Source organism: Mus pahari, chromosome 11, assembly GCF_900095145.1.
Source record: "Mus pahari chromosome 11, PAHARI_EIJ_v1.1, whole genome shotgun sequence".
NCBI classification, from domain to species: Eukaryota; Metazoa; Chordata; class Mammalia; order Rodentia; family Muridae; genus Mus; species Mus pahari.
The window spans coordinates 71505099-71514282 of record NC_034600.1 but is presented as its reverse complement, the minus strand read 5'-3'; the positions used below and the strand labels follow the sequence as shown (position 1 = coordinate 71514282).

The window sequence follows — 9184 nt, the reverse complement described above, 5'->3', positions numbered from 1 at the left end:
GTGTGTGTGTGTGTGTGTATGTGTGTGTGTGTGTGTGTGTGTGTGTGTGTGTGAGTGTATATACAAAATCACATGCATGTGCAGTTGCCTTTGGAGGCCAAAGGTCATTGGATTCCATGGAGCTGGTGATAGAGCAATCGTGAGCTAGCAGATTTGGGTGCTGGGTACTAAACCCGGAAGAGCAGAGTGTAATTTTCATTGAGCCATCTCTCCATCCGCAGTGTTTAACAGTGATAAGAAACCTGGTAAAAGCAGAGTTGGCTCTTTCCAGTGATTATCTTCAGTTTGTTGACCCTTTCCTGATGTCTTTCACCTCTGACTTCATCAGCATGGCCTTCTAGGAGCACAGTCTGACTTTCGGTTTAAAGGCCTAGACTGATGAACAACTAGGCAATAATAACCTAGAAAATGAACAAACAAAGTATATTACTTAGTTCTCTGAGCTCTTGAGAACCATTGCAATGGGGTTGCAAACCCCATGCAGGAGTTCTGGGTTATCTCTAGGTGGGATGGGGAGAAAAAGGAAGGTACTGTATCCCCTGTGTTTTGTTGTTGTTTGTGGTATTGTGTGAATATATTAGTGTGAACTGGATGGAGTCTGACCACTGTCATGTAGCTAGGGGTACAGGCTATGCCCCCCATTAGAGAACATGGATTCCACTATAAAATGTGCAGTGCTGTAAATTGAGGACATCTCGTACAGTGAAGAGAAGGGCATTCATATCTGCTTTAACTTGGGAGGAGGCTGCTAGTGATGGCTTAACTGTCAGTAGACACAGCAAGGTTGTCCTTGCTTTTTAAGTGGACAGTGGTGAAGGCTGTAGATTAAGCTGACACTTCTGCAAACTCGTGTGTAAACCACCTTGAAATTGGTGCCTCTGAGGTTCAGAAGGGGAGCAGGACGTAGCAAGACCAGCTCTGGGGCTGTGACCTGGCCTGTGTGTGGTCTTATGTTCCTAGGCAATGTTCCGTGCCTGCTTCATGGAGGCTCATTTGGGGATGTGTTTCATGGTTTCATGAAATATGTTTCTAACATTTCTTAAACCCATGAGAAAAAAAAAGTACTTCTTAATATCTGATATAGAGGTTCTCTATGTAGATTAGGCTGACCTTGAATTTCCAGTCTCTCAGTCTTGGCTTCCCAAGTGCTAGTATTACAGTGTACATTATAACACTTAGCTGCGAATGGTATTTTAGTCCCCCAAGGAATGTTCACTTGCAAACATTGTGTGTATCTAACGTATATGCTGGAGACATGGAGTTCTCCCTGACAACTGGTGCAGGCTTTCTTTATAGCCCATATAACCCTTGTGATACTTTAAGCTCCTGGTTTCCTGACACTCTAGGAGGGTTAGGTCCAAGTATAGAAAGCTGGGCATTTTCTAGTTTCCCAGCATGATCCGTATGCCAGTCCTGCAAGTCACAACATAATTTCTCCCAGTCATGTTGCTTGTATTCCTCTAGTCATTGAAGTCATTCCCACCCATCATCCATTCAAGTATCCCATCCTAAAAATTATGTCCTCTGACCACAAACAGTGTAAATCACATCTACTATGGAGATTGAATGGGGGCACATACCAACCAGCCTTGAGCGGGATCAATGAACTGGGCTGGGTTGTGATGTCTCCCAGGAAGCAAGCTGAACTTTGATTTTCATAGAGCCCATGGCTTAAGGATATGACTTTAAAGGTGACATCTAAACACACCAGCCTTTATCTTCCTCTGGAGTAAAATGAAGTTATTAGTTCAGCTAGCTGTTCTTTAAACACAGCCAGGTCAGCTGTCCCTCTCGGAAATTGCTCCAGTGAGATGGTTGCTTTGTAAATGATGCTTATCAGGCTAGATACCTGCACAGTTCTAGGAGTTTGAAATTATAAGGGATGGCCAGTTTGTGTGTGTGTTTGTTTCCTTCCTTCCTTCCTTCCTTCCTTCCTTCCTTCCTTCCTTCCTTCCTTCCTTCTTTTCTTCCCTCCCTCCTTCCCTTCTTTCTTCCTTTCTCCCTTCTTCCATAACACAGGAAGCTCTTTGATTTGGTTGTTAGCAATTTAGATTACCAGTCAGAGAACTGAGCTCACAGAAAGCCATGGAGCTGAGGAACAGCTTTGATCTTTAGCAATATCTGCATGTGCATGACATCCTGATTGGCCATGCCCTGTTAGTGGGATCTCTCAATTGGGGAGACGTCTGCCTCCTGGGGCCTGGGCATGCATGCATAAATGCTTCTTCTTGAAGTAAGTTTCAGTCAGGTCTTTGGGAATTTTAACCTTGTCAGTAGTGACTTTTGAAGAGGTGGCAATGACAAATTTCAGGTGTGGTCTACACAGAGGAGCTCAGTTGTGGTCAAGAGGTTCAGTGACAAGTAGCAGCCACTGCCCAGATGCTTCATGAAAACCTGTCCTGGTGACAGGTTTCTCTCACTGGGGTGGCGCCCGGTGAGAGTGGTCAGATGGTACTGGGGATGGTGCTGGCATAGAGCTTATTCGTGTGCAGGCTGATGCCCATCTCCCCATGACTCAGTGCCTTCCTTGGTTTGTCTCCAGTAGGATATTACCTAGGCCTTTTGCAAAGTGGAACTACACTGGTCACCACCATTCTTGTTGCTGAGCGATGGTTTTGTGACAGGAGCAGCACTTGGCTTCTTTTTCTTCTTTTCACTTTGTAGCTGAGTATTTTCTTTTGCACAAGGCCTTTCTGGCGTGCTTAGCAGATCAGGAGTACCTACCAGCTCCTCTCGCCACAACAGGGTTTTGCCCTCGCACTTAGACCTCCCTGTCTGGCCACACCAGCTGTAGTACCAGCTGTGGCACCAGGTGAGGTGCCAGCTGAGGAACCAGGTGAGGTACCAGCTGAGGTACCAGCTGTGGCAGCAGCTGAGGCAGCAGCTGAGGTGCCAGCTGAGGCACTAGCTAAGGCGCCAGCTGAGGCGCCAGCTGAGGTGCCAGCTGTGGCACTAGCTGACTGAGTTACCAGCAGAGGTGCCAGCTGAAGCACCAGTTGAGGTACCAGCTGAGGTACCAGTTGAGGTACCAGCTGAGGCACCAGCTGAGGTGCCAGCTGAGGCACTAGCTGAGGTACCAGCTGAGGCACTACCAGCCTTCTTGGCTGCAGGTTGCTTCTCCTTTTTTTCAGGCTTCTCAGCTTTTTCACCTGCTGTCTTGCAAGACTGGAAATGGGTATTTACAAAGAAATACCTGGGACAATGGGAATGAAATGATTTTTCTTTGAGGTTATGTACCTCTAATAATTTGCCAAACAGGACTTGGATGCTGCATTGTTGGGTTGAAAAAACTAGGGGGAAAAAACAACAGAACTAAAAACATTTTAAAAAAAAAAACCAAAAACCTCTCTGTAATGGTAAAAAACAGTCAAAGAAGCTATTGTTTTCTACAGGTGGAAGTGTTTAATTTTTTTCCCTCCCCTTCTGTTTCTATATCTACTATGAGCTTGCTGCAAGACCAAGGGAAGCTGTATAGAAGTGTTGAAGACAGGTTGTTGGACCCAGGTGGACCCTGTTTCCTACTAGAGTCTTATCTAGAAGGCCAGAGGACCTTAGCATAACTAATGACTTCACAATGTAGTATATTAACCCACAAGGTGACTTCATGATGGAGGACCTTAACCAACCTAGTTGGGTTCTGTCTGCTTCTTGTAGGATGTCTTCTTAAACCAAGTTAATGTGATTCACCGAGGAAGGGAAAGATTGTGCTTTTAACTCAAGGTGGTGTCTCTTGCCCTCAAGGCTCTGGTTACTATTAGGTGAATTGTGTGTTTGTGTGTATGTGCTAGACATGTGTACCTGCATGTAGGTGTACATGTATGTAAATATATGTGTGTGGAGGTCAGAAGTCAATGCTGCATGTCTTCCTTAGTTGCTTTGCAGGATATATTTTGGCACAGGCTCTCTTACTGAGCCTGGCGCTCACTGATTAGGGAAGGCGGGCCGGCTAGCAAGCTTTAGGTGTTGTGTCTTGGTCACCCCTTCAACGTCTATGAGGTTACGGATGTAACTCTGCACCCAGTTTTTCCATCGGTATTGGGCGTCTGAGCTCAGTTCGTTAGACTTGGGTGGGAACACTTTACCAGCTGGCCCACTGTCCCAGCTTCGTGTAACAAACAGTATCTTTGCTGAGGGCCCCGCTCAGGTGTCCACCAGTGCTTTCATGAGCATGACTGACTGCATTTAAACTGGCTCTGTCATCATACTTGTCTTGCCAAACATCACTGATGCTATTAGGAAAGATGAGCAGGGGACCTCAAAAGGCAGTGTAGCTTGAAATAATAGAAACTGTGAGTGATAAAAATGGGCTGAGCCCCAAAGTCTAAGATTCACTATTGGTGTTTGTTTTGTAATTGGTGAAATTTTCTTTTTACTCAGTTTTTAACTTGTGATAATTCTGTATAGCAACTAATATCACTGTGACCCTTTCATAATTTGCATATTGTCCTTGGAGTACCTTCCCTACAGATCATTTTTTCTTACAGTCTCCACTTAACTTCTCTCACAGGAAAATTTGTGAGAATTTATGACAATAATTTATACAGTCTTATCAAAATGTAATTCAAACTTATATGTGAGAAGTTATCTTATCTAATATCAACTCATAATTTGTTTCATAGCCAAATATTATACACAGCAACCCTTTCATGAGCCATATGTCTGGAAGATAAGATTTGATATTCCAAGTTATTTCAGTACTAACCTATTGAGAGTAAGTTTACAAGTGACAATTACTACGTCTTGACCAGATTGTACCAGAGCTTCTCACACTATTATACCCTTAACAAATTGTGCCAGACAGTTTTAATATTGGGAATTGATACTGCAGTTATCTATGATATACAATTGTCAACTATATTGATAGTTTGATATATATACCCACCGTGTGTTCACAGGTGGTGGTCAGAGAAAGACAGTGTATTCTCTATTCCTCACTGCCTTATTACCCTAAGACAGGGTGATGTGATGTCTCTCTGAATCAGAAGGTTGCCGACTGGGCTAGGCTGGTGGCTAGTGAGCTCCGACAAGCCACAAGTCCACTTTCCCTATTTCTAGGGTTACAGGCAAACACCACTATGCCCAACGTTTTACCCAGGGCTTCAGGCTCAGGTACTGATGTTTACACACCAAGTGCTCCTGTTCTCCAAGCCATCTTCCAGAGGTACTCATTTTCTACCTGGAAATTTTCTCAGTTTTTCAAGAGTACAAATTTAGAGACTGTTCAGAATTGAATATAACTCAGCCTATAAAACAAGAGAAATTAGAGCAGAAGTCTGTAACACCAATTATGCAATATAGAAAGATGACAAAAACCATAGAGATCCAGTGGAAGATAATGGCAGTTAATGTCCTTAAAGGATCAATAGTTCAAATATGACATCAGTTCAAGAATGAAGGCTGGGGGTGGGAGGGAGTGAGCTTTGGAGAGTCTGAAATCTGGATTCAGTCTCTGGAAATTCCATTAGATGTAAAATAAGGTGATGGCTGATTCTTTCATAGATTTGTTTTTCCTTTAAAATTAAAATTTCAACTTAACTATCACTGAAAGTGTCAGGGCTGCATAGGAAATCTTTGCAAAGCTTTAGCTGATGAGACCTAATGTGTTTTGCTAATTTAATTAGCAGTTCGTTGCCACATGACAGAGTCGCTCTGATCGCTTTAGCTGCTGCTGCCTAATTATAACTTTAAGTAGAGCTGAAACACTTCACCATTTACCTCTGGGGATTTGAGTTTGTAATAGAGTCAGTGTGTTCAATTTAATAAAGACAAGATGTCCAATTTGCATTTAAGGATTAGTCTAAGTTGTGTGAAACTTATCAATTTGTGATCTACAAAATTGGTATGTAAGCTTAGAAATAATTAATTTCATCAAGGAATTATCTTCAAAAATGGATGATCTGTAATGGCTATTGTACAGCCAATCTCTAAGAAAATTAGCCCCCTCTCACTCCTCCCCTTCTTTTCATTTTAAAGTAATATTTAAGAGAGGCATCTATCATCACTCAGAATCATATATCTATGTAGTCTTCCAAGAGGGAATATTTTTAATCTTTGATATGCTAACACCACTTCTAAAATAATCTTATGTTTATTTCTTCTTAGTTTATCCTTTACTGTAAAAGAGGACACTTAATAAGCAGTGTGTTTCTGACATAAACATTTGGATTCATTTAAATACAATTAAACATGTTTGTAATGAAGGCTTTGCTCATTCTTAAGAAGTCTTAGTATTTTCTGCTTAATTAAATGGGAATTTATTAAAGAGTGTGATGTAAATTTAAATACCTTTGATTGACACTTGTGCTGGCAGAAGTAGATGGTAGCCATAGTTTCCCACATGGTTGTAACACAGTTGGCAATCTTCCCTAAAATGTATCTCATTCTCCCTGAAGGATCTTTAAAAATCATTTTGGATTTGACTTACTCATTTAGACAGAACATGTGCCTGGTAGCATCCCAGAATTCCCTCCTTTTCCCTAAGTCTTAAAGAACTATCTGTTTTGATACGTCAGGTCAGTTCATTTCTCTCTCGAAGGAATCTAATCTTACGGCAAGAGCAGAAGCTGGGAGGCACAGATGGAAGAGTTAGGCGGTAACTGCAGTAGAGCATGAGTGTGTCTCATCAGGTGGTCTCAGTACGAGCTACGCGGGAAAGGAGAGGGGAGACTTCCTAGGATACTGGGACTTGGATTATGCTGGTTGGTAGAAGGTGCAATATTGAATGGCAGATGTTGCAAGCTGTATCAGGGTGTTTATAATTTAGAGAAATCCAACCGGGTCCATCAAGTTGGAAGACAGAAAACTTCAGGATAGAACTGTCTTCTCCTGACAAGATCCAGTGGGCGCATGACTGCTACCTGCTCTTTGCACAGGTTCTCAGTGGAATTCCCATCACTGGTGAATGGAGGGACGGATAACAGGAGCACTGCTTTAGTCTCCTCTGACCTTTCCATCTGTCTGTATGTTTCAACACTACAGAGTCAACTTCTCCAGAAAAGAGGCGACGCAGAGAGGGTTGGTGGGGAGTGCGTCATTATCTCAGTACAAAGAATTGGCTTTTGAAAATACGTGACCTTTACAGCTGTGCACACTGTGACCTTAAGAATCAGATTAACATGCCTGTTTACTTCCTGTGCCTGGAGATAGCTTCCCCGGGATATACTCACTTCCTTGGGAAGTTTCTAACAACCCACGCTGTCAGACAATCAAGTAAGCAATTAAAAAGCACTTCAGTTGTAAAAGGTGTTCTTTTATATCCAAGACACTTACAGACTTAAAGTGTGCAATGCATAGAGGGAGTCACTGATGCATAGTTAGGGGGTCATTTGGAGTTTGACAGTTACTGAAGAATCATTTGTAAGGACTGCAGGCTCTGGTAAGTAGACAACTGGATGATAAATGGTTAGAAACGCAACCAAGATTGTTCTGCTGTGTATACCTTATGTGGCCTCCCCAGATGGATTTTTCTGGCGCACTGAGGGACATTTGCTGTTTTCAGTTACTGTGTTAAGTCTGTGACTTCTTACAACTGGGCTGAAGCAATCTACATTTCTCTACACAGAGGGATTTTTGTACTATAAATGGCAGAGTTATTGAGTCAGGGAGAGAAGTAGATAGTCTAGAAGAAGATACAGTGATGGAGCCAAGGAATTTTTTCCCCTCAACGTTATCACGATAGTGGTTGCTAGAGATGATTTCCTATATCTCTGAAAATCTTTAGTCAAGCCTATTAAATTCACAGAACCACTGGTGGAGTGGATTTCCTGTAGCAATCAGAAAGGAGCACGTTTCGAGGCTGCTTGCTCTTCTTGGTCATCACTGAAGTTCCCAGGTAAAGCCAGAGCTGTTCTATACAACACCTCTGCCAGCATTTCAGTACAAGCTCCTTTTACAGACAGTTAATGCTTCCAGTAGGCTAATCCTTTCTTGTGTATGGCAGTGTCTCCGATCGCTTATGTCACTTTGTGAGATTTACATAGAGACTATTCAGCTTATATTGACTTTTTTTCCATTGAATAATTTTGAACTAATGTCATTCCAATTATTAGCTACTGTTCTCATTATAATGCTTTTTTAGAACTGCAGTGGGAAAGCTTTAGCTTTTCTCTTCTGTCATTGTTTTTTCCTGTTGTAAGACTGCCCTTATATTCTAGGCCTGCACTCACATCTCCTTGAACTCTTCCATCCTCATTCTCCTCCTCCTTCTCCTCCCTACTACTCTCTCTCCTCAACCTTTCTCTTCCCCCTCCTTCCCCTCCTTCCCTTCTTCTTCTTTCCTCCTCATTCCTCCTCCTCCAATCACCACTCTTCTCCCTCTTCCTCCTATCTAAGACACAGTCATGTCCAGAGGTATTTGGGTTCTTATAGTAGAGAAATATATTTGCACTATAAGCCAAGAACCAAGTACAGGGTACTTACAGCTGTGAGCATATTTCTAACAGCATTATAGCTGAAAATATATATTTCACAAGGTATCAGTACATACTTATTTTATCAGTTTATAATGCTTGATATTACAAAATCTTTGTGGCACTTATATTCTTATACCAAGTGGTTTCATTGGACACAAACCTGTGCTGTTGATCCATTAAATTTGTGATTTCTACGTGGGTGTGATCTCTCAGTTCAGTGTCCAGAGATGTCCAGATATGACCATCCTTGGTTGTGACAGCAACAGGGCACTGCATAAAGCAGACGTCCACTGCTAAGTTTCAAGGAAGATTATAATTGCCTTCTTTACATTCTTTCTGTGGTTTGTTGATTTTTTTTTCAGTGAAAGAAGTAAGGCTTATTCAGATTTGTAGACCCAGCCTAGAAGCTACCAGAGAATCTGACAACTTTAAGTATTTGATAAGTGTCAATGGAATCAATGAGTGTGTTCTTATTTTTGACTTCAGTAGAAATGGCCCTGCTAAGTGACATTGTAAAATATTATCATAAAAACTATAGCTCTGAAAGCTATGAAGAAATGAAGATAACATTTTATTAGCAGAATTGATTCTCAGAAAAAGGGTTGATGTTCGTGCTTAGCTAAGGTTGAGGTCTATCTTGGAGACATCTGTAAATGATTTTTTTTTTTAAGAGACAGCTTTCCATATGTTTTATTTGAAATGATAAAATACTTGCATATTTTCTTTTTTTGATATTTTCTTTATTTACATTTCAAATGCGATCCCGAAAGTTC

The 9184-nt window shown here is 41.8% G+C and overlaps 1 protein-coding gene and 1 pseudogene across 1 annotated transcript in view; one reads left to right on the top strand and one right to left on the bottom strand.

The window, feature by feature from the left end:
• The window catches only part of Fbxl7 (F-box and leucine rich repeat protein 7), a 350419-nt gene that overhangs the window by 111516 nt on the left and 229719 nt on the right, over positions 1 to 9184 (top strand). The window lies entirely within an intron of this gene.
• LOC110329233 overlaps positions 2053 to 9184 on the bottom strand; it is a 148326-nt pseudogene continuing 141194 nt past the window's right edge.